The 25,704-nt window shown below is 44.5% G+C and overlaps 1 protein-coding gene across 3 annotated transcripts in view; it reads left to right on the top strand.

Moving 5' to 3' along the window:
- Nucleotides 1-941: 941 nt before the first annotated feature.
- The window catches only part of LOC311234941 (ras and Rab interactor 2-like), a 155,640-nt gene continuing 130,877 nt past the window's right edge, over nucleotides 942-25,704 (top strand). For 2 of the 3 annotated variants that reach the window (XM_084322220.1, XM_084322222.1), the window contains exon 1: nucleotides 942-1,124. The gene's annotated coding sequence lies outside the window, so the exon portion shown is untranslated. Of the gene's footprint in view, nucleotides 1,125-21,498; nucleotides 21,538-25,704 lie in introns of all 3 variants that reach the window. The other variant, XM_084322221.1, reaches the window with a different exon arrangement.

Below are 25,704 nucleotides of genomic sequence, written 5' to 3' on the forward strand. Positions count from 1 at the left end.
GTCAGTGCAACCCCCTAGTCTTTCGCCTATACATTCCTAAACGCAGCGCATGGAATATCCACAGTACAGTCCGGCAGTCGAACGTCTTCTTCTTGGTTCAAACGTACCCTAAGCACTATACTGGGAAGCTAAACTTTTGCATACAACGTTACTATCCCACCCCGTGGCAGGACTCGTATTTCGTGTGTCTTTATTATCAGGAGCTCTTGGTCCACACGTCTGCTCGCTTCAATGGAAAACGACGAAGAGGTCGTCTCGCTGCATGAGCTCCTCCTTCAGCCAGCCTCTTCCTCACCTGTTGTCACCAGCCCAACGTCGCACCAGCTCCCCCTGGCGACAGTCCAGCGCTATGTCCCACTACTAAATGTCAATATTAGGATATGGAGAATCAAGACGGGTCAGCGAGTTACACAACGTTATCATGAACACAGTAGAGTACAAGGAATTAGAGTTAGACACATTGAATTACGGTTGGACATATTCACGTGTCTACATATACATTTATGACATACCAGATCTACAAATACAGTACTGTTTGTGATACAAAAAGGGTCTAAAAAAGAGAGTATTTGAGGGGGAAGAAACTGTACATTGGAGGAGGGGGGGGGGGGTAACTGTACATTAGAGAGGTTGGGTTATGCTCTGCTTGGTGCCAGTTCTACAGAAGCCTGTATTAATTCAAAATATATACCAAGATATATTCGGTTTATATATATTTCCTCAGATACAGTAGTTGGTAATACCAACTACTGTATCTGAGGAAATATATATAAACCGAATATATCAGATGTTAGCTAGTTAAACAATGCAACACGAATCCGATGATTATTTCGATCCCATTCAACTAAATGTTTGCAGAACTGAAAGTGTCCACACGTTGACGCGATGACCCTTCCTTCCGTTATAGTTGTCTTGGGTACTTGGAGGGATTGAACCGCAGCAAGTCATGGTGGACGGAGCCGCCTCCGTCCGCGGAACCGTGTTGTTTATCAAGACACAGGAAAGATTTGTCGGCAGAAGTTATGAGATGAAATCATTAAGGTTACAATGGATTTTGAAAAGTGTAGGTTAATAGAGCTTTACTTCTGCCGAATCCGACTATAGCCTCCACTACTCTTGAATAGGTAAGTTCCCAGCTTTTATTGTGTTGACAGTTGTTCCTCTGCTCAGACACGCAGTATCCTCGTCTGTTTACCATTCCAGACGAGCTGTTTGGTATCTCTTTCTGGTATCTCCTTCTCCACCACAAACCAAACGGGTAGAGTTCGTTTCAAGCCACCGTTTTAGGTTCTATTATTTGAGCAAATGTTGGGGGATTTCTTTCCCTCCACGATAATAACCTACATAAACAGGCTTGGGGTAAATTATTGCCACCATCTGCTGCTCGGTGTCTCGTAGCAGAGAGTAGGGTTGTAACCATAAATAACGATATTTTTGATCAAAATCAAACACTTTTGGTTATGTCACACAGTACCCAGAAGCATTCATGATATATGATATTTCACCCCTGCCACCGGAGTTCAATAAATCCACCGTAGCTGCACAATGGAGATTTAACTTTTTAGTCAGTGACTCATGACTTGGTTGTCTTTTTGGCTCCTTGTCCACTGCATGTCTCACTGGTAGTGGTAGCAGGTATGGTAAAGGCAACTGTTTGACTTGTAATAATAGGTCTCTTTAGCTGTGGTTTTAGCGGATGGGTTGGACTTGGTACGTGTTCTCAACCAAGCTGTAAACCTACACTATTATCACCATTCTTGTATAACTTTAACCTACTTCCTCCTGTCTCTGGGATTAGGAGGAGGAGAAAAAAAGGAAAAGGATTTCCTATTTACTGGCCAAGACTCAAGTTTCCCATGCTATTCTACTCAGAAATCTGTTAATGTGCTTAGCGCCCTAGTTCTGGTTCCTAGACTACCTCAGACCCTGGAATTCAACAACAATTGTGCAAAGCCCAGAGTTAATATTGGATTGTTCTTGTGTTGTTCTGTACCCTGGATCCAGCCCACTGAATCTTGCACTTCAGGTTTTTAAAATTCCACAATTCTATAATAAGATTCTGAATCATAAAAATTATTATGAGAATTTTGGAAGAAAAAGGGTGGAAGTGGGCATTTCAGGGGGTTGGATCCAGGCTAGTTCTTCCACCATCTCCTCTTAAACGCATGTTGATGCCATGAGCTCAAAGGAGTTGTCACGGTGACAGTATAGCCCAGGAGAGGATTGTGGGTATTGGAGCTGTGGGAGGCACCTGTGCTCATTGGTACAAACAAGGGAGGCCTAAACACTAGTAGGAGGTACACTTGTAAATGGGGCATTTATATAGCAGCCTTTATCCAAAGCGCTTTACAATTTTGTTCCCCATTTTACCCATTCACTCACACATTCACACACCGGTGGCGGAGGCGACCATGTAAGGTGCCAACCTGCTCATCAGTAGTAAGTGTCTTACTCAAGGACACTTCGACACGCTTGCCGGGAGGAGCGGGAATCGAACCGCGAACCTCCGGATTTCCAGACGACTGCTCTACCTCCCGAGCCACTGTCCCCCACTTGTCATGATGGGGACATGGTCTCTCGGGAACATTTTGTTTGTCCAAGTCTTTGCTCACAGATCCTGGTTTCTTCTGGGTCGCTGGGCCTTCTGGTTGTGCAGCATATAACTAGGGAGGCGCCGATCTGACTCTTTCAGTCCTGATACCTGGGCTTTGGGCATTGGCCGATAACGAGTACCGATCCGATCCATTACTTTTAATGAACCATATAGACTTGGATTGTCATTTTGGGGATGTTCTGTTGGGACAAACATTTTTATAATAAATATACGTATATAATAAAACATTTTAGTTAATGTTTAAAAACTACAGCAAATCAAGTTACCTTTAACGCTTGATTTCTGGCACGTTAGACGTGTTAAGAGCTGGGCGATTAATCGAAATAAAATCGCGATCTCGATTCATAGACGTATGCAATCTCATTTCTAAATTATGATGATTTCTTTTATTAAAAAATTTATTTTAAACCTTTTATTTTTTTATTTTTTTACTTAACTTTTTTAAATGATGACTATTCTGACTTGAGTTATTTTGTATGTTACAAGAGACTTTTAAGTTTAAGTCAAGCACTTTCATATGTTATGTTTAAGTTTAAGTCAAGCACTTTGATATGTTATGTTGTCTGTTTAACACTTTGAGTGCCACGAGGTGGCGCCAGAGGTAGCGCTTCAATGCCACCATCGGCGCCAATGTTACGCTTAATATCGCCTAATCTATGTTTTAAATTATGTCTATGTGTCTAATCTGCCCGTCGCTTATCAAAGAATCCTTTTCCAGTCAGTGCTGTCAAGGCAGATTGGTTTTTTATCGCTTAATTTCCGTTTGAGAGCATTTTGAAAAGCACCGGTTTTGAGGTAAAAAACAGTTCATTCTAGACCAGTGGTTCCCAAACTGTGGTGCGTGACATGAAAAGGCTAAGTGGTAAAAAAAAAAAAAATTTACAATAAAATTTCATACAAATCTTAGTCAAACCTTTAGTATTATGGATATTAAACATGCTGGCAGAGTATTGTCGTGAACATTTTAATTAAATAAAGAAATTCCCTATCCACAGTCGCCGTGGGAAGAGATAAAATAAAAAATTAAATCTGTGCACGGAGACCAGCAACAATTTTTTCTAACAGAAACCCATTGGGGGGTGCGCGAGCTAGGTCGGGAGGTGACAGGGGGTGCATGGCCAAAAAAGTTTGGGAGTCGCTGTTCTAGACCATTCTATGATAATCGTCTTTTACTGGAATATTCCAGAACGTTGATATTTGTCGGCCTATTTATGAATCGTTTTCAAATAAACGCTAGATGATCAATATTATACGTGCACGCAAGCACATTCGAGCCGCGCACGGATAATCGCCATGTTCATTTCCTCTTGGACTTTTACAGTGAAAACCGAAAGAGCCCATTTCACAAAACAACCTTATCTTCATCAAAATTAGTCTGATTATCCTAACACTGATAACATAGATTCCTTACCTGACATCAGATGGTATCCAACTGGTATATTCCAATTCCTGATCACCATTCGAAAAAATCGATAAGTGTATGGATCCAACGTGTGTACAGTGCAGTACATGATTCCGCGGGTCTCCGAGGCTCCAGAATGAACTGTGATAACCCCGGCTGCATCAGTGGACTGGAAAATGTGGAGTACAGGATTTTTTCCCCCATCCATTTTCATTGAGTCCATTCCAAAATCCCTTATGTCATCTGGGAGACGTTAGGGGGCGCTTTTTTCCACATCTGATCGCCGGCGGCGCTCGGGTATACTCGGGTAGGCTCGCGTGATGCAATATGATTTCAGATCGCTAAAAAAAAATTATAATAATTCCGAGAAATCTCGTGAGTGGCTTTCAACATAACTATCGGAAACCCGAGATATCTCGTGAGTGGCAGTGAAAGTGTTAAGAAAGTGCAATAAATGATTTTATTGAAAAAATAAGAATTGTGTGAGAGAATCGTGATCTCAATTCTTAGAGAGTAAAATCGTGATTCACATTTGAGCAAGAATCGCCCAGCCTAACTTTCTTGGTATCGGATTTTAGTATCTGGGGAAATTCTCTGATACCAATTACATTCATTTACATTTAGTCATCTATCTGACGCTTTTATCCAAAGTGACTTACAAGTTCTGTGCGACAAGTCAGCAGGAAGGGTACAACTATCAGCTGATTAACAATGTTCATCAAACAGTGTTGAAACTTGGGTGCTGCAGTGTTGAGTGCATTGTAGTAGTAAACATATTACTATAGTAGGTAGTACTATAGGCAGAGACGATTATTTAGTGGAAGAGTGCATGATTGTAGATTTTTTTTTTTTTTTATTCCATTTCAGATATTGATTTCAGATATTGAAGAAGTGTGTTTTTAGTTGACGGCGAAATATTGGTCTGTTTTCAGCTGTCCTAACTGGTGGGAAGTCGTTCCACCATTGTGGAGCGAGGACCGAGAATAGCCGGCTTCTCTTTGATGACCCCCCCGGAGGGACTATGTTCACTGACATAGTCCAGATCCAGAATTAATTGCCCTTCATATAAAGTCCAGATATTGAGGCTTTTGTACGGTGTCTCGGGAGGTAGAGCAGTCGTCTGGTAATCTGGAAGTTCCCGGGTTTGATTCCCACTCCTCCCGGGCAGCGTGTCAAAGTGTCCTTGAGCAAGAGACTTAACCCCTAACTGCTCTCGATGAGCAGGTTGGCACCTTGCATGGCGTGTGCCATCGGTGTGTGAATGTGTAAGATATGAGGAACAAATTGAAAAGTGCTTTGGATAAAAGAGATATATAAATGCACCATTTACCATTTACAGGCTCCTCCCTATGTGTGGATGTGACACTTAGCACATCTCTCTACTTCTGCAATCAGCACTTAAGGTGCTCCCATAGTCGAGCAGACTGTACACAGAGCAGACCCCGCGGAGGTCCGCGCGGACTCTTTGAGCCTTCATAGTCGAGCGGACCTCCGCGGACCAATTTCCTACATGTCACGCGGCAGTTTACACAATTGTCCCCACGCTGTTCAACTTCTGTCATGTCGTCGTCATCCGATGTCAAAATAAAGAGTATGTTATCTCCGTTTCCAATATTTCGATAATAAAACGGGCAGTTTTACGCACTTGAATAACAGGTATATAGGCAGCGAGATGCAATGTATAGGCTTGAGGTGGACAGCGCGTGGTGCTGAAAAGACACGCATTGCATGAAATAAAAGCACCAGTTTTATTTCAAAATATTGGAAACGGAGATAACATTCTATGTTATCTCCGTTTCCAATATTTCGAAATAAAACTGGCAATTTTACACACTTCATTTAGAAAAGCCATTCAAACATCTCTCTTGGCACAGAGCGAGTGTTCAGAGTAAAATGCAGATCGGCGTCACATTAAATGCAGTTCGATGTCAACCAAAACGCTGAGCAGCGTTTTGTGTGACACCAAGTCAGCGGCGCGGATGTCCGCGCGTCAGAAAATAGGAGCTTCCCACCTGTGGGTCTGCTGTCCGCTGAGATCAAAGCTCAAGAGTCTGCGCGGACCTCCGCGGAGTCTGCTCTGTGTACAGTCTGCTGGACTATGGGAGCGCCTTTAGTCTGCATGCGGCAGGTGGACAATCAGCACTTAGTCTGCATGCGGCAGGTGGACAATCAGCACTTAGTCTGCATGCGGCAGGTGGACAATCAGCACTTAGTCTGCATGCGGCAAACGGAAAATCCGCACTTTTGTTGTGGCGATGAGTATCAGCACCTCGGTTGCACTTCTCTCACGCTTGTAATCAGGGATGCAGTCGTAATATCAGAACTGCCTGGACGCCACGTGCACGCTCGCGCATGCGCACCGCGCATACATGTTCCCTCGCGGTCGCACAGAACAGATGATTATTATGCATAAATAGTAGAAAACATGTTTGTATAGGAAATTACTAGTTTTAGTTTAGTTTTTGTAAATATTGCCTTGAAATAGAGAAGCTGAAAAAGGTAGCAGGATGTAGCCTTCAATATATAAAGAAATTATATTGTCAACAGATATGGTTGAAAAACAAACAATGTTTTAAATGTAATTGTAGATACAATATTGTAGTTACAATTTCTTTAATTGAATTAACTTAAACTAGACAAGTAAATACAAACTAAATTAACAATGTAACTTACAGTTTATAGAAGGACAGTTTCCTTCTGAAGCACAACTTAATGCCTCATCCTTCCAGTCGGGACAATTTGTGATTTGTCACATAGTGAGAGTTCCACAGATCAAGCAAACCCCCACAGGGCTTGTATTTTGGTTTTGCACTTCTTTTTCTTTGTTATGTTAGTATTGGTATCCTATTATTATGCAAAGTCTAGGTGATAGATAAGTGCCGGCCGGGTAGCGTGTAGCCTTTTTACAACGCATCCGCGTTTCCGGCGCTCTGATTGGCCAGGTCATGTGACATGTGCGCCCAATAGCGTGTTTGCCCATTTCCGCGTCGAAACAGCCTGCAAACTACCTGGCGTTCTATCGCCATGCTCTAAGACAAACTCTAACCTTAACCAACTTCGAAAGAGTGCCTAAGCTTAACCGGCGAAAGAACTTGCCGTCACGCTCTAAGACAAACTCTAACCTTAACCAACTTCGAAGAGTGCCTAAGCTTAACCAGTGTAGAAACTTCCCGTCCCACGATTGGCGCTCATGTCACATGACCTGGCCAATCGGAGCGCAAAACGGGAACCCGGAAACGCTGATGCGTTGTAAAAAGGCTTCAAGCGGCCGGGTAGTGTAGTTGAAGACACCTGACGACCTGCGCTATTGTTATAAGACGGTGGGTACTTAGCGCACAACGGATGAGTGCAGCGCATTTTGTGTGCACGCGCGTGCACATCCGTGCGCGACTGCGCGTACTTCTGCTCAGAAAACTGCTAGGACGGCGTGGTACCCTGCTTGTAATGTTCCGTAGATGTTCAGCAGCTGAGATCCAGTTCTCTGATTGATATCGAAAGCTGCGTTTGAACTGACACCAGCTTGTTAGATTTTCCAGTGGCTCGATATGTTTGGAACCCCCAAGGACCTTCATTCAAGGTTTAGGCCATGTCCAGCCAAAAACGATTTTGATCTTTTTCGTTTTCATTTAAAAAAGTTTTCCCTCCCTAAAGGGCTCCCTTGAAACATTCCATGTGACCTGGCAACCATTTCTGCAACACATCGATACCCTGACTATCAATGAAGAGACTTAGAAAGGATAGAGCTTTACACCTCTAACTGCACTTCCTTATCTTTTATTGTTATTTTATTCCTATTTTCTAATCCCCCCCCCCTTCCCTGTCCTGGTATGTATGGTGAATGAGACCCCGGGGGGATGGGTGGGTAACTGGGGGAGGGAGAGGGGAACGAGGGACACAGCTGCAGAAGATCAAACTATTCAAGAACTACCACAACACTATAAGTAGGTGTGGGGGAAAAAGTGACATAATATCATTGATGACTTTCTTCCACAGCCACATCCGTGCTAGAGAGTTTTTCTTTGTGTTTTTAGTTTTTTCTTTATCTCTTTTTATCTAAAATAATTGTGCACAATGCAGATGGGTCTGATTGATATTGTTGTTGTTTTTTGTTTTTCTTTCCTAGCAACATCTATGCTATGTGTTTGTATATTTTGCAGATGTGTTTGTCAACAACCTCGGTGTGGGGGGGATGGGGTGGGAATGAGGGAGGGGAAGGGGAAATGAGAGGGGAAAAAAAAGAAATATGGAAAATGTACAATATCTACAACTGTAAATGTTCAATATTTCTTTCCTGCAATAAAGAAAGAAATATATATATAAAAAAAAAAAAAAAAATCCGTAAAAACGAAATCGCCTCAAGAAATAAGTGCGTGCCACAAATGTTTCTATTTTTCTCCCATCCCAATTCCAGTGTGCCAATTCTCCCCTCCCCTGTCTTGAACGTTGCTCGCATATGCCCCCCACTGGCCGGTTGTAGGGAGGATAGAAGCCTTAGTTGCATCACGTGTCCCCTCCGATACACGAGGAGGCAGCCTGTCACATCTTTTCACCTGTCAGCGCGGACTCTCATTGGCGAGGTGTAACGTGTGGGAGGCTCACACTACCCCCATCATTTCCTGTCTTTGCTGTGCAGGCGTCCCCAACCGACCTCTAGGAGTCGCTGTCCACAACGTCCAGATTACCACCCAATAGGGCTGCACGATTTTGGGAAATAATCTAATTGCGATTATTCTGACAGATATTGCGATTGCGATTTGCGATGCGATTATAACATATTTTAAATTTTTTTTACAAGAAGCATGTTGCTGCTTTCTGTAGTCGGGTGCCAACTGCAAAATTACTGTATTACCCTGTATTATACACTTTTACTATCATGTAGACTATTCTGCTTTGTGTTTACATGTGATGTATTGTATACATGCACATTTATTATGTTCTTGTGTGATGTATCGCACATTTTATTGCTGTGTGATGTATTGCAAATGTTATTGCTGTCATCTTGGCCAGGTCTACCTTGCAAAGGAGATATTTTTATTTTATTTTATTGCAGGCTTGGCGATTTGATAATTGCATCATTCCAAATCGCGATTTCGATTAAAAAACGATTAATCGTGCAGCCCTACCACCCATCGACTTCCACCCGCTAACTCTGCCAATTGAGTTAGTATGACGGCTGGCCCAACCCGAAGGCAACGCCGACAGCCGGAGTCGAACCCGCTGTCTCTTGCGTTGGTGACGAGCGCAATGTTGCTAGCAGCATAACTTGTGTCGTCCGGTTCTGTGCTTTTGAGCTAACGTAACGCTAGTTTCCAAAGGAGAGAGAGAGAGAGAGAGAGACTGCGGCTCACATGCGCAAAATGCAGCTACAGCCTACAGGCAATCGATGATGAGGAGGATTTTAATCGGCAGGAGAGAGAACGTGTCAAAGCCGTATATAATATGGTGCACACAGCTCAAACTACGGTCTGTTGTATTAAATTAATTGATTGATGTTTAACTTGTCCCTGTGTCCAGTCCTTTCGACTAGCAAACGTCTGTATTTAACGTTACCTCAGGATACCACTGTCTTATTGTAGCAAAAGTTGTCTGTATTTAACCTTACCTTAGGATACCACTGTCTATTGTATTTAGTTGGTTAGCTATTTAGCTAATGTTGATAGTATTGAATAGCATCAACGCTAGCTGGCTGGCTACAGCTGGCATCGTAAATCTCAACACCAGCCATGGGAATACTATTTACTAAATTATGGAGGCTTTTTAATCATCAAGGTAAGAGAGGATTTGTCATGATCAACTGAAGGCGTATGCTATGGAACAGTATGTGCTTGGCAGGCTACTACTTGGGTTTTCAGAAAAAGGCCTGCTACAGTATGTGCCGCTAATCTCTAGCTAGTATCGTGTATTTCATCACAGTAGCCTCCCGGTGTTTAATAAACACTTCTAGCCAGGACATATCTGGACATATAAGACATATATGGATCATGTTTATTTTTTGTTGGCTGGGTTTGCGCATGCGGATTAAGGGAGATGTCAATCTGTTGTCGACGGTGGTAGTACAGGCGCAGTACATAAAAGCTGTAAAAGCCTGATCAAGCTCAATAGCCTCTGTAACATGAACGCAACTACTCTGTACAATGCCATTGTTGTTGTGATGTTGGCTGAGTTTGCACATGCGGGTTAAGGTCAGGGTTTCCATTGTTTCCAAAATTGTTGCCGGTCTCAGGGTCCGGTAGATTTAAATCTACTGGTCAAATGAGAGAAATTCCGGTCAGAGTTTATTGAGCTTAAAAACAATTGATAGGCAGGCTATATAAAGAATGACATCCTCAAGGCATGTAGATTTATAATATTTTAACTTAAAACTAGGCTACTTTTGCGTATACAGTCATTATATTCCAAATAAAATAAGTCCAGAGACTCCGTGCTGCTGCTGTGGGCAGTCGGCCCGACATTAATAAACAGCAGTCTGTTATAATCACATTTTTATGAGCTAACGAATTCCGTTATATTGGACATTTGTATTAATTATATCAAGCGAAGAACTGAGAAATTTGGCAGAGAGAGACGGCAACATTATCGTGGGTTTGCGTGATGACTCTCCACCTCCCAACGACTTATTTGTGAGAGTATGCCGCAGCAGATTCAGCTGTTTTCAGGCCCTATCTGGGGACCGCTCAGCAGCGCCCCCCCACCCAACAGCTTAATTGCCAATGGCTGAATTGGAGTACTGCACTGTGCCGGCACACATGGTGGATTCTGTGGCTCTGCAGCTGCATGCACTCGCAAACCCAGCACTAAGCTCCCGCTGACAACATCGCCGTCATTATTATACCTGCTTGGTGAATAATAATAATAATAATAATGGATTGGATTTATATAGCGCTCTTCATGACACCCCAGTGACCCCAGAGCGCTTCACAGAGTCCATTATTCGTTCATACACAGTCATACCAGTGGTGGTAAGCTGCAATTGTAGCCAGAGCTGCCCTGAGGCAGACTCACGGAAGCGTGGCGAATAATCATTGCCTACGGCCCCTCCGACCACCACCAACATTCATTCACATGCATACACAATCATACGAGGCAAGTAGGTTAAGTGTCTTGCCCAAGGACACAACGGCAGTGGGATGGACATGGGCTTGAGCGGGATTCGAACCACCAACCCTTCGATCATTGGACGACCCGCTCTACCCCTGAGCCACGCCGCCCCACAAGCAACGATGAAACAAATGTAATGATTGTTTCGTTCATCGCATAGGCTATTTAATTTTAGCCTATTTTAATACAATTCAAATAATCAAATTGTGCTTAGAGGGAATTATTTTCACCGGACATTAAGACCGGAGAGATTAAATATGTCGGACTTCAACAGATTTTGCCGGTCAAATACCGGTAATTACCGGCTAACGGAAACCCTGGTTAAGGTAGAGGTGGACTATCGCATCATCGGTTCAGGAAAATACGCGTATAGGCTTGTAAAGACGGCGACGCAAGGGGGGCGTCTTCAGATTTTCCCACTCTGGGACCCGGTCTCCCAGAACGCAGTTCCGTGTGGATGAAAGGGGCATGATAAAATACTTTGACTGATACGACCGAAATCGGTTTCGTCTGGACATGGCCTTAGTCTAACCGCTCTGTGAGGCTGTGATGACTTTCTACCAAAGACATTTTTCACACCACACAATTTAAGATTACCTACAAATTGGGGCTGGGCGATTAATCCAGTTTCAACTTCAATTATGATTTTGTCTTCCCACGACCATGAAAACAAGAGAATCGAGATGGAACGATTATTGTGCCGCATGTTGCTCTCATTTTGTCTTGTGTTGTAAATGCAGCGCACCCTTCCTTCACAGCGGTGCCCCCCCAAGCCCACGTTTGTGTTTTAGAGGGAGAAGGGAGCCACGGCACGTTTAATTTTTTTTTAAACATAAAACAAATTCCGTCGTCGTCATATGATGATCTCTATTCAACAAGTAATCGTGTTTTATTATTATTATTAAAAAAAAAATTCTCCCCCCTTTTTCCGTATTTCCCCCCCAATTTAGTCGTTATTCCAATTCCCTTCCTGGTCGTTGCACGCTTTTGCCCCCTACTGTCGGTCTGGGGAGGGTGAAGACTACCACATGTCTTCCTCCGATACATGTGGAGTCAACCAACCGCTTATTTTCACCTGACAACGAGGAGTCTCACTGGGGGAGTGTAATGCGTGGGAGGATCACACTATCTCCCCCAGATCCCTTCCCTGCTGGACAGGCGCCCCGACCGACCAGTAGGAGTCGCTGTTTACAACGACCAGGACACATACCCCACCGGCTTCCCACCCGTTAACACTGCCAATTGTGTTAGTAGGGACGACTGACCAAGCCGGAGGTACCGCTGACAGCTGGATTCAATCCCAGAGTCTCTGCGGTGGTAGGCGAGCGCTTAGTCCGCTGCGCTACCCAGCCGCCCAGTAATCGTGTTTTATGATCGTGATTTCAAAATAATCATGATTATGATTTTTGCCATAATCGAGCAGCCCTACTACAAATGCAACAGCAGTCTGGAAGAATGGCTTGAAACTCTGCTTAATAATGGCTGTCCTGTACTAAGCTGTCTAGTGTTGTGGAGATTTGCAATTACGTCATGATTAAGCACATTATAACAGCATTGTCTGCTGATTACAGTCTGGCTGATTCTGCCAAATACAGCCCTACAGCAAATGAGAATGAGACAGTTTGGCGTTTCCATCTCCTTTGTTGCACCACATGGAACACACACAGTATCTGTATCTGTATCTATTCTGATAGTGGCTTTGGTAAATCAGATCACGCGTCAATCTTTCTTTCACCAATGTACAAACAGAGAATCAAAAGTACTCCTGTAGTCTCGCGAGAGGTGCAGAAATGGGATTTGACGTCAGAGGAGACGCTCCGGTCTGCGTTTCACTGCAAAGACTGGAATGTGTTCCGCGACACAGATAACATTAATGTCTACACGGAGACAGTGGTGGACTATGTTTGTACTATGGTGGAAGAAACAATCCCCACTACCAAAATGAGAGTTTACCCAAATCAAAAACCCTGGGTAGACAAATCCGTCCGTGAAGCTCTGAGAGAGCGCACCAAAGCATACAACGACGGCCTAGTGGCAGGCAACATGAATGACCACAAGGGGGCGCGATACAACGTAAGGAGGACAGTGTCAGAGGCCAAACGGCGCTACAGAGATAAAATTGAACTCCAGTTTGAACAAGCTGACTCTAGAGCTATGTGGCAGGGGCTCAAAACGATGACAGACTACAAAGGCGCCCCCCTCAAACTGAACAGTGACATCTCCTTAGCAATTGACCTCAATACCTTCTATGCGAGGTTTGATGCTGGTAATAACAACACCAGCTCACAAGCCACGGCAATGGGGGGGGGGGGGGGGGGTCGGCTGCTGATGGAGGCGCAGTGTTCAGGGTAACAGAGCGTGAGGTGAGGCGGACCTTTAAAAAAGTGAATATCAGGAAGGCAGCAGGTCCGGACGGCATCCCCGGCCGCGTCCTAAAAGTCTGTGCCGACCAACTGGCCCCAGTATTCACTGACATATTTAACCTGTCCTTAGAACAGGCTGTCATCCCCACCTGCCTGAAGAAGTCCACTATTATCCCTGTACCCAAGAAAGCCAAGCCTGCTTGCCTCAACGACTACCGCCCTGTAGCTCTCACCTCCATAGCCATGAAGTGCTTTGAGAAGCTAGTAAAGGGCTACATCTGCTCCTCCCTCCCCATCAACATGGACCCCCTGCAATTTGCATACCGCCCCAACAGGTCCACGGAGGACGCCATAGCCCATGTGCTGCACACAGCAGCATCACACCTGGACAAGAGGCAGGGGAACTATGTGAGAATGCTATTCATCGACTACAGCTCGGCATTCAATACCATAGTCCCCTCCATACTCATAGCCAAGCTCAGGGACCTGGGCTTGAACTATGACCTCTGCCAGTGGGTCTTGGACTTCCTGACTGGCAGACCCCAGGTGGTGAGAGCAGGCAACTGCACCTCCTCATCCATCACCCTCAACATAGGGGCCCCCCAGGGCTGTGTTCTGAGTCCCCTCCTCTACTCCCTGTACACACACGACTGTGTGGCTCAGCGGAGTAGCAATACAATCATCAAATTTGCTTACGACACAGTGGTGGTGGGCCTGATCTCTGCCAACGACGAGAGGGCCTACCTGGAAGAGGTCAAGGTCCTGGCGGGATGGTGCCAGGAAAACAGCCTCTCCCTGAACGTCAGCAAAACAAAGGAGATGATTGTGGACTTCAGGAGGTCGGGGGTCAATGACTACAGCCCCCTCAGCATCGACGGGGCACCGGTTGAGAGAGTCAACAGCTTTAAGTACCTCGGAGCCTACATATCCGAGGACTTGACATGGACCACACATTGACAGTGTTGTGAAGAAGGCACGACAACGCCTCTACTTCCTCAGGCGCCTAAGGAAGTTCCAAGTCAGTCAGAAGATCCTTAAGAACTTCTACTCATGTACAATAGAGAGCATCTTGACCGGCAACATCACCTCCTGGTTTGGGAATAGCACTGCACAAGACCGAAGCAGACTACAAAGAGTGACACGTTCAGCCGAACGCACAATTGGAGGGGGGCTCCCCACCCTCCAGAACATTTACAACAAGCGTTGCAAGGGCAAGGCTAAGAGAATCATTAAAGACTCCAGTCACCCGAACAACTGCCTCTTTGAACTGCTGCGGTCAGGCAAGCGATACCGGAGTCTCAAGGCGAGCACAGAAAGACTCAGAAGAAGCTTCTATCCCCAGGCCATCAGGCTGCTAAACGAACAATGAATGAACACTACACAACAACCACCAAACGCACATAGCACACACATCCACACGCACACACTCACTTTAAACAAACACACTGTAGCACCCACTCCACACACCTTATAGCACACACCCACTTTAAACAAACACACTGTAGCACCCACTCCCCACACTTTATATTTATTGATGAAGGATTGCACTACAACTCGTACACCTTACTGTAAATTGTACCTAAATTGTACCTCATCCCATTTCTGCATTGCACTAGATAGTACTGTACATTAGTACACTGCATAGTATTGTATATTATATGGTAACTCAGAACATTGTACATATGTCTATACCGAACACTGTGACCTCATTTTCTTCTTCTAAATTACATGCTATACTATGTTATTTGATACTATCTTGTCTAGCACAGTCTCTGGAGCGTAACAGTAAGAAGCATTTTGTATGAAAGTATTCTGTACTTCTGTATGACAACTATTAAAGAAACTTGAAACTTGAACTTGAAACTATCAGTATCTGAAGAAATAAAACTCCTCGATGTCAATTTAAGTATTTAATGACAAGGATGAGGAAACCAGGAATAAGTGAACGACTTAGTCCAACCACCGTAGAATGAATGAATGTCCGTGACAACAACAAAATGGCTGACCCAGCTAAGCCGGTCAGCAGTCCTAATGAGATACTGCCCCCTAGTGGCAGGCGGTAAACTCTTCATCCCCCCCAGACCGGAAAGCTATGAACTGGAATAGGTTAGGACTCTGTTTTGTAGTGTGTAGGCAGCCTCGTACGGCCCGGCCGAGCAGGCTGGGGCAGCGATGGAGGCGACTGCGACACCAGAAGCGATGCTCCCGGGGAGATGGGTCGCCCTGGGCCCAGAGGCCAGAGGTCGCCTCGTCTGCAGGCGCCGGGGGGGAGGCGCCCAAAGCCGAGTCACAAGGTCCATCTGCCGTCTGCTGAACGATCCCCTGGGGCAACACCCAGCCCAAGTGGACTGGCAGGGGCTGGCGTCCCAGGGCTGTGGGTGGTGGCAACAGCGCAGCCGGCTGCTGTCGGGCGTAGGGTGTGGCTGGTGTGTAGCCACGGAGGAACCGCCGGTTGCGCAAAGTCAAGCGTCCCGATCCATCAACCCTAACCCGACTTCACCACCACCCCTGACCTGTCCCACTTGTGTGGGCCTTGCTGGTCTTGGAGGAATACTCTCTCGCCATGTGTCAAAGGGCGGAGCGGTCTTGAGTGAGGTCAAGGAGACTCGGCAGTGCGGGACATCCGGGGTCCGAAGGGCATCTTCCTTTGCCGCACATGCCTGGCGCCAGAGCGGTAGAATATTTTGAGAATTTATCAAGTCGGTTGACGAAGGAGAGCGAACCTCGAAGGGGGCACACCAAAGATAATTTGCGCTGGAGAGGTTATAGTCGGGGTCAGGTGTGTTGCGCAACTGTAACATGGCACGCAGAAAGCGGTCATGATCAAGACCGCCCGTCGGGCCAGTGTTGGACATCAGGAGGCGCTTAGCAGACTTCACCGCAACTTCCGCCCGAGAGCCGGTCCCCGACAACTAGGTAGTGGCGCCTCCATAGTCAAAGAAGTCAGCAAACACCGCCTCAAATGGGGTGGACGGAGGTGAGGATGGCAGGGGGGGGGTGTAGCTGCCTGTGATGGAGCATTGCGGTTACAGTCTGCACAACCATCCCTGGTGGCTCGGATGTCCCCCGACATCCCGGGCCAGTAGACTATGGCAAGGGCGTGCAGCCCCATTGCTGAAGTCCCTTGGTGTGTGGCATGGAGGTGCGGAAGGACTCTCACGGAGGGATGGAGGAACCACAATGCGCTCTTGATAGAGTAGGACGCCATCCTGTGCATAGATGGATTCACAGACCGGTGACAGACTCACCAGGGCAGGGTCATTCACGTCAACCCCACCCTCATGCTCGATCAGGTGGAGAAGGTGGCCGAGGCACGCGTCAGCTGCCGTCTCTCGTGAGAGGAGGGACCAAGAGACTGCTCCGAGCTCCTGTGTATCGTCGCGGATGGAGGCCATAAGTGCTGACTCCATGGCGTCAGGCACGCTCCGCAACCCCAGTGAGAGGCCGTTCGCTGAGCCCGAGGGGGAAGGATGCCTTGAGGTGACATCAAGGTTGTTCTTGCCAGGCAGGTGCACAATCTCGAAGTGCCATGGGAGGGTGCACTGCTTGAGTCTGAACAGGCGTGAGTTCGTTATCTCATCTAGAGTGCGGTCGCCAAAGATCTTTACTAGGGCTATCTCAATTTATACCTGCCTACTGCCATCACTGTCTACAACTGCCTTACACCGTAATCACAACTACCTACCTCAAATTATAGTTTACTCGTATAACTGTGTATAATAGCATGTACAATAATGCTGTATCTCGTATATATTAGCGGTATAACGGTACACAAAAACCATGGTTTAGTACGTACCTCGGTTTTGATTCGAAGACAGTGATTTGCACTCTGAGCATCTCAAGTCCCGGTTGGAAATACTTTGGATTTTGATTAACTTGTGGAACCTCGAGACAGTTTTATGCAAGCTATGTAAACTACAGCTGGCCTAACTTTTTTATGCTAGCGCTATTTTGGAGTTCTACCGTCAAGAATGTAAGTAGCCTACTTTTCAGTTTGAGCACTTAATGTAAATCATCCCTCATGTTTATCACACCTTGTTTGGAGGCGCGTTGCCAGGGACCGAAACTAAAGCCCGCCGCCCGCCAGGGGCGCTCAGTTTTTACCTTTGGCGCTTGACACTTAGAGGGCTGCCCGCCGTGTGGCGTGTAATCAATCAAGTTCATAACGATACTCTTATTTTGAAAATCTGTGCGGTCTCATTTCCGCCCCAAGCGCATCTCCAGTCATAATATCGATGGCTCCGGCAGTTAGCAACATTAGGCTCGTATGATACTCTTATTTTGAAAGAAACCGTGGCAACGAGTCATATCCGCCCAGCCCTGCAGCGGGATACTATTGGCTAAGGGCTTCTGCTCGCAGTGCTCGTGTCAACACAGGCAGTCTGCTCTAGTCTAGAAGAGCGGACCTCCATGAGCTACCGTTACTGTTTAAACAATGACCCAGTCAACTATTCACTTTTAGTTTAATACATGACGAGGCATTGTCTAACGGTATCTAGCTGGCTAGCTACTGATAGCTGCTGATATCAACAAATGCTCCAGCAATAGTCGACTCGAGTGCATAATACCTCCGTTCCCTCGTTAGCTAGCTCACGTTAGCTAGCTCACGTTAGCTAGCTCACGTTAGATCTATCTGTCCCAGTAAACTAAATTGTCTTAACGTTATCTACCGGGCTAGCAGTAGCTACAGATAGCTCCTGATATCAATGTCTTATAACATTGATTGAATGCGTATTCTAGCTGAGGGCATGTTGAATGTGATTTGACAAAAGAACCGTAACGTTATACCAATAGGGTCCAGCTGCATCGCCGGAGAATCCTTGCATGCTGAATGTAGGGTCTAGCTGAATATAGGGTCTAGCTGCAGGGCCGGAGAATCCTTGCTGGAGCTGGAGGCTACTCAAGTATACACACAGACAGTGGAGCTGTTTGCAGATAGCGAGCATTTTGACTTATTGCGTGGTGGCGATGTCTCCGAGGTAATACAACTACAAGTATGATTATATAATATATATTTTATTTTAAAAAAAATTCTTTATATAAAATATATATATATATATATATTTTTTTTAATCAAAAAAAATTTGGCAGGTAAGAAATATGCTTGGCGGGTAGATTCTTCCCATCTACCCGCCACTGGCCGGTGAGTCAAAAAGTTAATTTCGCTCCCTGCGCGTTGCTGTGTATGAATGTCTGTTATATATGTCATAAACTTTAATTAGTTTGATCTCCGAAAGACAGCCCCTTCTCAATCTAGCACGAATTCCACCTCACGCACTGAGAGAGGGTGTGTGTTTGTTCGCCACACTATGAGGCTATACTAAATTACAGGTAATCTCTAATTGTTGTGCGTGGGCTGAAAGAACAACATCCGGCCCTTTGCACAAGTAATATTTTGGGAAGGGGTGAACTTGGAGTTTTGAAATACAATTCTGCATGCAAAAAAAAATCTGCATGTGCGTTCGTTCGGTACACAGTCCGTACTGAACCGAAGGTGTACCGTATATATATATATTTACCATATTTATATTTATAACCATCTGTCTGACTATACCTGCATAATAATCCTTTTTACATCCCTGTATATACTAGTATCTATATCTGTACAATTGGCAGATCAATGCATAAAGTGCAGACAAGCATACAATAGATGGCAGCAAAATAAAAGAGGTCAAGGTAAGGCATATAGCATTAAATCACACAGACATGGACAAGGTAAGGCATAGTAGAGCATTAAATCACATATCTTTCACATTAGGATAATCTAACATCTTAATACGCCTCTCTGTCCATGGTGACTACCTTCTTCCAGCATCTGCTGTGGCTTCTAACCTGATTACTGAAGTGCTTGTGTCATCACACCAGCCCTGGGAGAGGGTTTGGTTTTCCAATACAATTGTTTCTTTCTTTGTTTCTTTGTTCCTTTGTTTCTTTTCACTCTCTTTACCCCCCCCCCCCCCCCCCCCCCCCATCTCTCTCTAAAAGCTAGCTGCTCAGCTGAGTGTTTCACTTTCAGTTCCTGTCACATGCTGGCTGCTCGTGCCTGTCTGCATGTAGTAGTTGAATGCTAGCTTTTATAACAGGTCAATTACCACTTTTATGAGACGTTAAGGATGTCTTGACTTGTTGTGGAAGGCTCACTGCCAGCGTCCTGATGGCAGCAGTGTGGCTACTGGCCAACATGTGGGGATTCTGTCCTCTAATTGGGAGACTGTACTTGGACTTGCGCACAAATCAATTGACTGGATTGTGTGCATGTGTGGAGTATCAGCTCTGTGTGGAGTCTCAGCTCTGTGTGGAGTCTCAGCTCTGTGTGGAGTCTCAGCTCTGTGTGGAGTCTCAGCTCTGTGTGGAGTCTCAGCTCTGTGTGGAGTCTCAGCTCTGTGTGGAGTATTAGCTCTGTGTGGAGTCTCAGCTCTGTGTGGAGTCTCAGCTCTGTGTGGAGTCTCAGCTCTGTGTGGAGTCTCAGCTCTGTGTGGAGTCTCAGCTCTGTGTGGAGTATTAGCTCTGTGTGGAGTCTCAGCTCTGTGTGGAGTCTCAGCTCTGTGTGGAGTATTAGCTCTGTGTGGAGTCTCAGCTCTGTGTGGAGTCTCAGCTCTGTGTGGAGTCTTAGCGCTGCAGGTGCAGGAGAGTTGTCGAGCAGAACCCGCTATCTTTGCAAAACCTTCTTCGGGGTTGTTTTGTTTGTATTTCTCAAACCAACTACACATCATGCGAGATAGCATCCAGGGAGAAATGTTTCTTCATTAAACGGTTTCCATCATGAGAATTTAGCTTGCTACCTGAGTGAGCAGAATGGAATTAATAGGCTGAAATTGTCTGCACCAATGGGAGGCTTATACTAGGGATGCCCCGATCACGTTTTTTGCCACCGATACCGATCACCGATATCGGCCGATACACTGCCGATAGATCGTTTTTGGTTTTCTTATAGCAGCTGGCAGTATTATACTGTAGGTCTAACACAGGCATTCTCAAAGTCCGGTCTAAATTATCTAATCTAATCTTAGAAATTAAGTAAAGTGAATAGTACTGGGTGTTAAGCATAACAGTATCTAAGTTAATTTACTTATGACCATTATAGTCAAAGTATTTTCCTATGAACTGAAACTTATAAGATGTTCGCAGTGTTCAGTTATGAAGCATGATAGCTAATTAGCCAACAGCTGCAAAAACGAATGATGTCAATTATGTTATAAGACATTGATATCAGGAGCTATCTGTAGCTACTGCTAGCCGGCTAGATAACGTTAGACAACGCCTCATGTATTAAACTAAAGTGAATAGTTTACTGGGTCATTTAGTTTAAACAGTAACGTTAGCTAGGTAGCTAATGTTAGCTCACGGAGGTCTCATGCACTAGACTATTGCCGGAGCATTTGTTGACATGGGTCTGGGAGGGGGAGGGGCGAGAGAGAGAAGTCAGCGAGTGAGAACTCTGCTGAGAATTGGATCATGTTTTTCGCACGTGTCTTCGATCTGTTTTCACGATCGGCTAAAATAAAGCATTATCGGAATTCACCGATCTCATATTTATACTGAATATCGGCCAATACCGATCGCTGGCCGATCGATCGGGGCATCCCTAGCTTATACACATGGTCAACATCCTGTCAGTCAGACTAGAGACTAGAGACTAGAGAGAGAGAGAGAGAGAGAGAGAGAGAGAGTCTTAACTTGAGTCTTAATGAAGAAAAGAGGACAGTTAATTATGTGATCTGAATGAAATTGAAGTGAAATTAATGCATGGTAATGCATGGTTGTTTGAAGATAAATGTGTTTAATTGCTGACTTTATAGAAACATGTTGGGCTAAAAGAAACATGGCATTGTATAGATAAGCCTCTGTCATATTGTACCTAATTATAATGTGTTTATTATGTGTTTTAGAGAAAGGAGTTTATTGTTTTATAGTAATGGTACTGGAAGTATTCTATTCTAGTATTTTGTGGGATGGACTACTTATGTAGCATCGATGACACGCAAATAAATAATTGTCTTTGTCTCCATGGTTGTATGAAGAATCTCACCCTCCTGAAACACAGAAGAAGACAAGCAGAGGTCAGAGGTCACCGGTTTTATTGGGCCCATATGGGATGTGGTGTAGTATGGGTCAGGAGAGGGGGGGGGGTCAGAGAGAGAATGTGTGTGTGTGCAGGCACACTGTGCTTCAGTAGCTGGTAGAGTCATCAGTAATTGTGTGTGTGTGTGTGTGTGTGTGTGTGTGTGTGTGTGTGTGTGTGTGTGTGTGTGTGTGTGTGTGTGTGTGTGTGTGTGTGTGTGTGTGTGTGTGTGTGTGTGTGTGTGTGTGTGTGTGTGTGTGTGTGTGTGTGTGTGTGTGTGTGTGTGTGTGTGTGTGTGTGTGTGTGTGTGTGTGTGTGTGTGTGTGTGTGTGTGTGTGTGTGTGAAGATACACCCAGGTGTCTGAACAGGAATGTTCTTGACACACTTTCAGCTAAACATAGACATTCAAACCTTTGCAGCGGAGGAACCAAAAAGGCCACCTCTATCCCCCAGTTTCACCGCAGAGCATAGGAAATCACACACACATACACGCACGCACACACACACACACACACACACTGGTTATCAAGGTTTTAGTGGAAATGCAGGTGTTTGTGATGCTGAGCACATGACCATATTTATTGTAATTATAATATAACTGATACAGACCCTCATCTGCATCTTGATTACACTGCCTACTTGCTCAGATGCATTCAGAGTTAATTATATCGTCTACACTGTCTATTTTTACTTTCTACTGTACTATAATTTTATTGCCTGTATTTATGTATTTCTACTATTACCATGCCCATACCTGTACGCCCCCCTCCCCATGCTGCTATGATGCATGAATTTCCCCAAGGGGATCAATAAAGGAATATCTTATCTTATATTTGGGCCCAAATTAGATCAGTATAAAGGTTGTCAGTCAGCACATCATGGTGCAGCTGCAGACCCTCTCTTCTAGGGTCAGACCTCAGTGTGCAGCTGCAGACCCTCTCTTCTAGGGTCAGACCTCAGTGTTCAGGTGTCATTACAACACAGGGCTGTACGCTAAGCTTTTTCACTAGGGGCACACTTATTTTTTAGGGTCAAATTTTTAAATAACAATTTTACCATTATTTATATCGGTTGTTTTTGATTAAAAGAAAAAAAAATATTTTATATAATTTTTTTTTAATAAAATATATATATTATATAATCATACTTGTAGTTGTATTATCTGCGAGACTGCGAGACATCGCCACCACGCAACAAGTCTAAATGCTCGCTATATGCAACCAGCTCCACTGTCTGTGTGTACTCGAGTAGCCTCCAGCTACGGCCAGGATTCCCCGGAGCTGCAGCTGGACCCTATACTGTAGCCTCCAGCTACGGCCAGGATTCTCCGGCGCTGCAGCTGGACCCTATTGACTATATTCAGCGTGCCCTCAGCTCGAATACGCATCGACTCAGTGTTATAAGACATTGATATCAGGAGCTATCTGAACTATTTAGTTTAATGGGACGTTTCGTTTTGAACAGTAAGCTAACGCGAGCTATCATGCACTACTAGACTTACTGGAGCATTTGTTGATAGCTATCAGTAGCTAGCCGGCTGGCAGGCTCACCGAGGTCCCAGTGTCCCACTAGAGACTAGTGTTTACAACAGCCACGGGTGCGGGAGGGAGGAGGAGCAGCAGACGCAGCAGCTCTCTCCGTGTGTCTGAGTTCAGTTCAGTTCGGCTCACTATAGGAGGTCGAACGCGTCGAAAATATGAAGCAATACTAACTTTACTTTTCTTCATAGCTAAATCAGACAGTCAGCCAGTCTATCAGAGTGAGTGCTCAGTCGATTGTTCCCGCTGATCATACCTGCTGAGTGCTCACTGCTCAGTTCGCGTGAGTGGCGTCATCACACGCCTTGGATAATTTAGGAGTGAAATGCGAATGCAAGGCTTGAAAGCACTACTCGCAAGCCCGCCCCCAGATAATATTTACCAATCGCAACAGCCAATTAAAGGGGCAATTCGCGACGATATCATCGCAGTGTACAGCCCTGCAACACATTACACAACACTGCATTGTTACAATATTCATCCATAATCTCTTCTCTTTTAGTGTGTAGTCTATATCATGTAGGTTAGTCTAGCTTACATTACACTTAGTGCACACTTAAAGGAGGCCATTGTTAGTACTGGTTTTGTTGTAGTGAAGGCAGATGTGGGTTTGTTCCATGGGGAGTGGAGGAGTCGGGTAACCACTCCAGCCCAGCTGTCTCCCAACATCTCATTTAAAACTAACTTAAAATCATGGTTGAGAGATGGTCAAGTGTGCGACCATTTTAACTGAGGGGTTGTATTTTAATGTATGTATTTTAGTGTATTGTAACCTATACTGATTCCTACTGTGTTTTAATTATTGTACTATGTTTTTTAACTGAGGGGTTGTATTTTAATGTATTTATTTGTATGTATTTTAGTGTATTGTAACCTATATTGATTCCTACTGTGTTTTAATTATTGTACTATGTTTTAATTATTGTTGTGCTCATGTCACCTGCCCCAGAGACTACAGTTGAAAATTAGCCAACTTGGCTAAACTGGCATATTTACAGTCAAATGTTCCTTAATATGCACTCTCTGTATTTTAAACCAATAAATACAAAAATACAAATACACTATTGCACTATTTTACTCTGTCTATTCTATTTTTCTCTTTTATTACTGTCTATTTTCAAATGTGGTCAAACTGTAAACAAGGAGGCCTATTGCGATGTTAGATCCTACTGTGAAGAACTATGTGATTTTTATTATTATTATTATTATTATTATTATTATTATTATTATTATTACCCTTCGCTTTACGTGTTGCCACGTAAGGCAGGGTGTACAGATTGCTCTGTGGATCCAGGTAGTGGTCATGTAGAGTGTTTTTGTGCACTAAAGTGGGACTATGGGTGTGAACAAAAACACCAACAGATACAAGCTGTTATGACAACATGCCAAGATAATAATAATAAACTTTATTTGTATAGCACCTTTCATACCAGAATTGCAGCTCAAAGTGCTTCACAGCAGCAAAACGGACAAAGTCAAGGAAAGGCATAGAACATTAAATCACATAGTTTTTCATATTAGGATCTAACATCTTAATGAGAGAGAGAGAGCCCTCACACTAACTCACTGCGGAGAGTGGTGGATGGGGTTTACTGGCAGGCACTATGAAAGCATTTCTGTTGTGTTAGATTAATACTGATCTTCCCAGACATAATAAGGGTCATGGTCTGTTACTGGAATACAGATTATGAGTCTTTTAACACTTCCAGTGCCATTCACTGATTTACACGTTTCTGACGCCCGACCGTTGAGTGCCAATCACGATTTTAATACCCTATTCCATCCAGGGAGCCTGCTGTTATCATAGGGAATGAGTCTGAGATCGCAAAAGTCTAATGCCGCCACCTGGTGGTATGCGGCCGGTATTGCACATCCTTTGAAACGTTGAGTCTTTGGCTGTGGTCGATGATATAGGTCCGGGCGGACTTTTTTTTGTGTTTTATTTTTATTTAATTTTTTTAACATAACATAAAATTAGATATACAAGCATTAATTAACAGTACACATCCAATGAAATCACCATTTGAATAAATGTAGTATACAAGATATACACCTAATACTTGCTATCTAATACCCTACATACATATGCTCTCGCTCGCTCCCCCCCCCCGGACCCCCACTTGGATAATCCAACCATTATCATTCGCTCCTAACCAGGCACTACAATTCATATGCTAGCTTTTATTCTCTCCACCACTTCTAACCACATTGCAATTTTGGTTTCACTCACACCTAAAATTCTTGCTGTGGATATTTCTAGATAAATCACATCGAGATATGTAAGAACCCAAACCTTCAGACAAATTTTTTCCGGTTGAAACCATCGTGATGCTATCAGCTTTTTAGCCGCTGTGATACCAGATAAAACGAATCTCTTTAGCTGTATAGGGACTGCAAACTCAAAAACATCATTCAACAGCAATACAGAGGGGTGTACAGGTATATTCAGAATTAAGAATTTTGATAATTGCTGGGATACTTCTTTCCAGAATATCTTAACTGGTGGGCAATCCCAGTACATGTGCATAAATGTACCCTCATCCCCATTTGTACATAAGGAGCATCTGGAGTCTGGTTTAAGTCCCATTCTGTTCAATCTTATAAGAGTCAGGTATGTTCTATGAAT

This window comes from Notolepis coatsorum (assembly GCF_963971535.1).
Source record: "Notolepis coatsorum genome assembly, chromosome: 9".
Lineage (NCBI taxonomy): Eukaryota > Metazoa > Chordata > Actinopteri > Aulopiformes > Paralepididae > Notolepis > Notolepis coatsorum.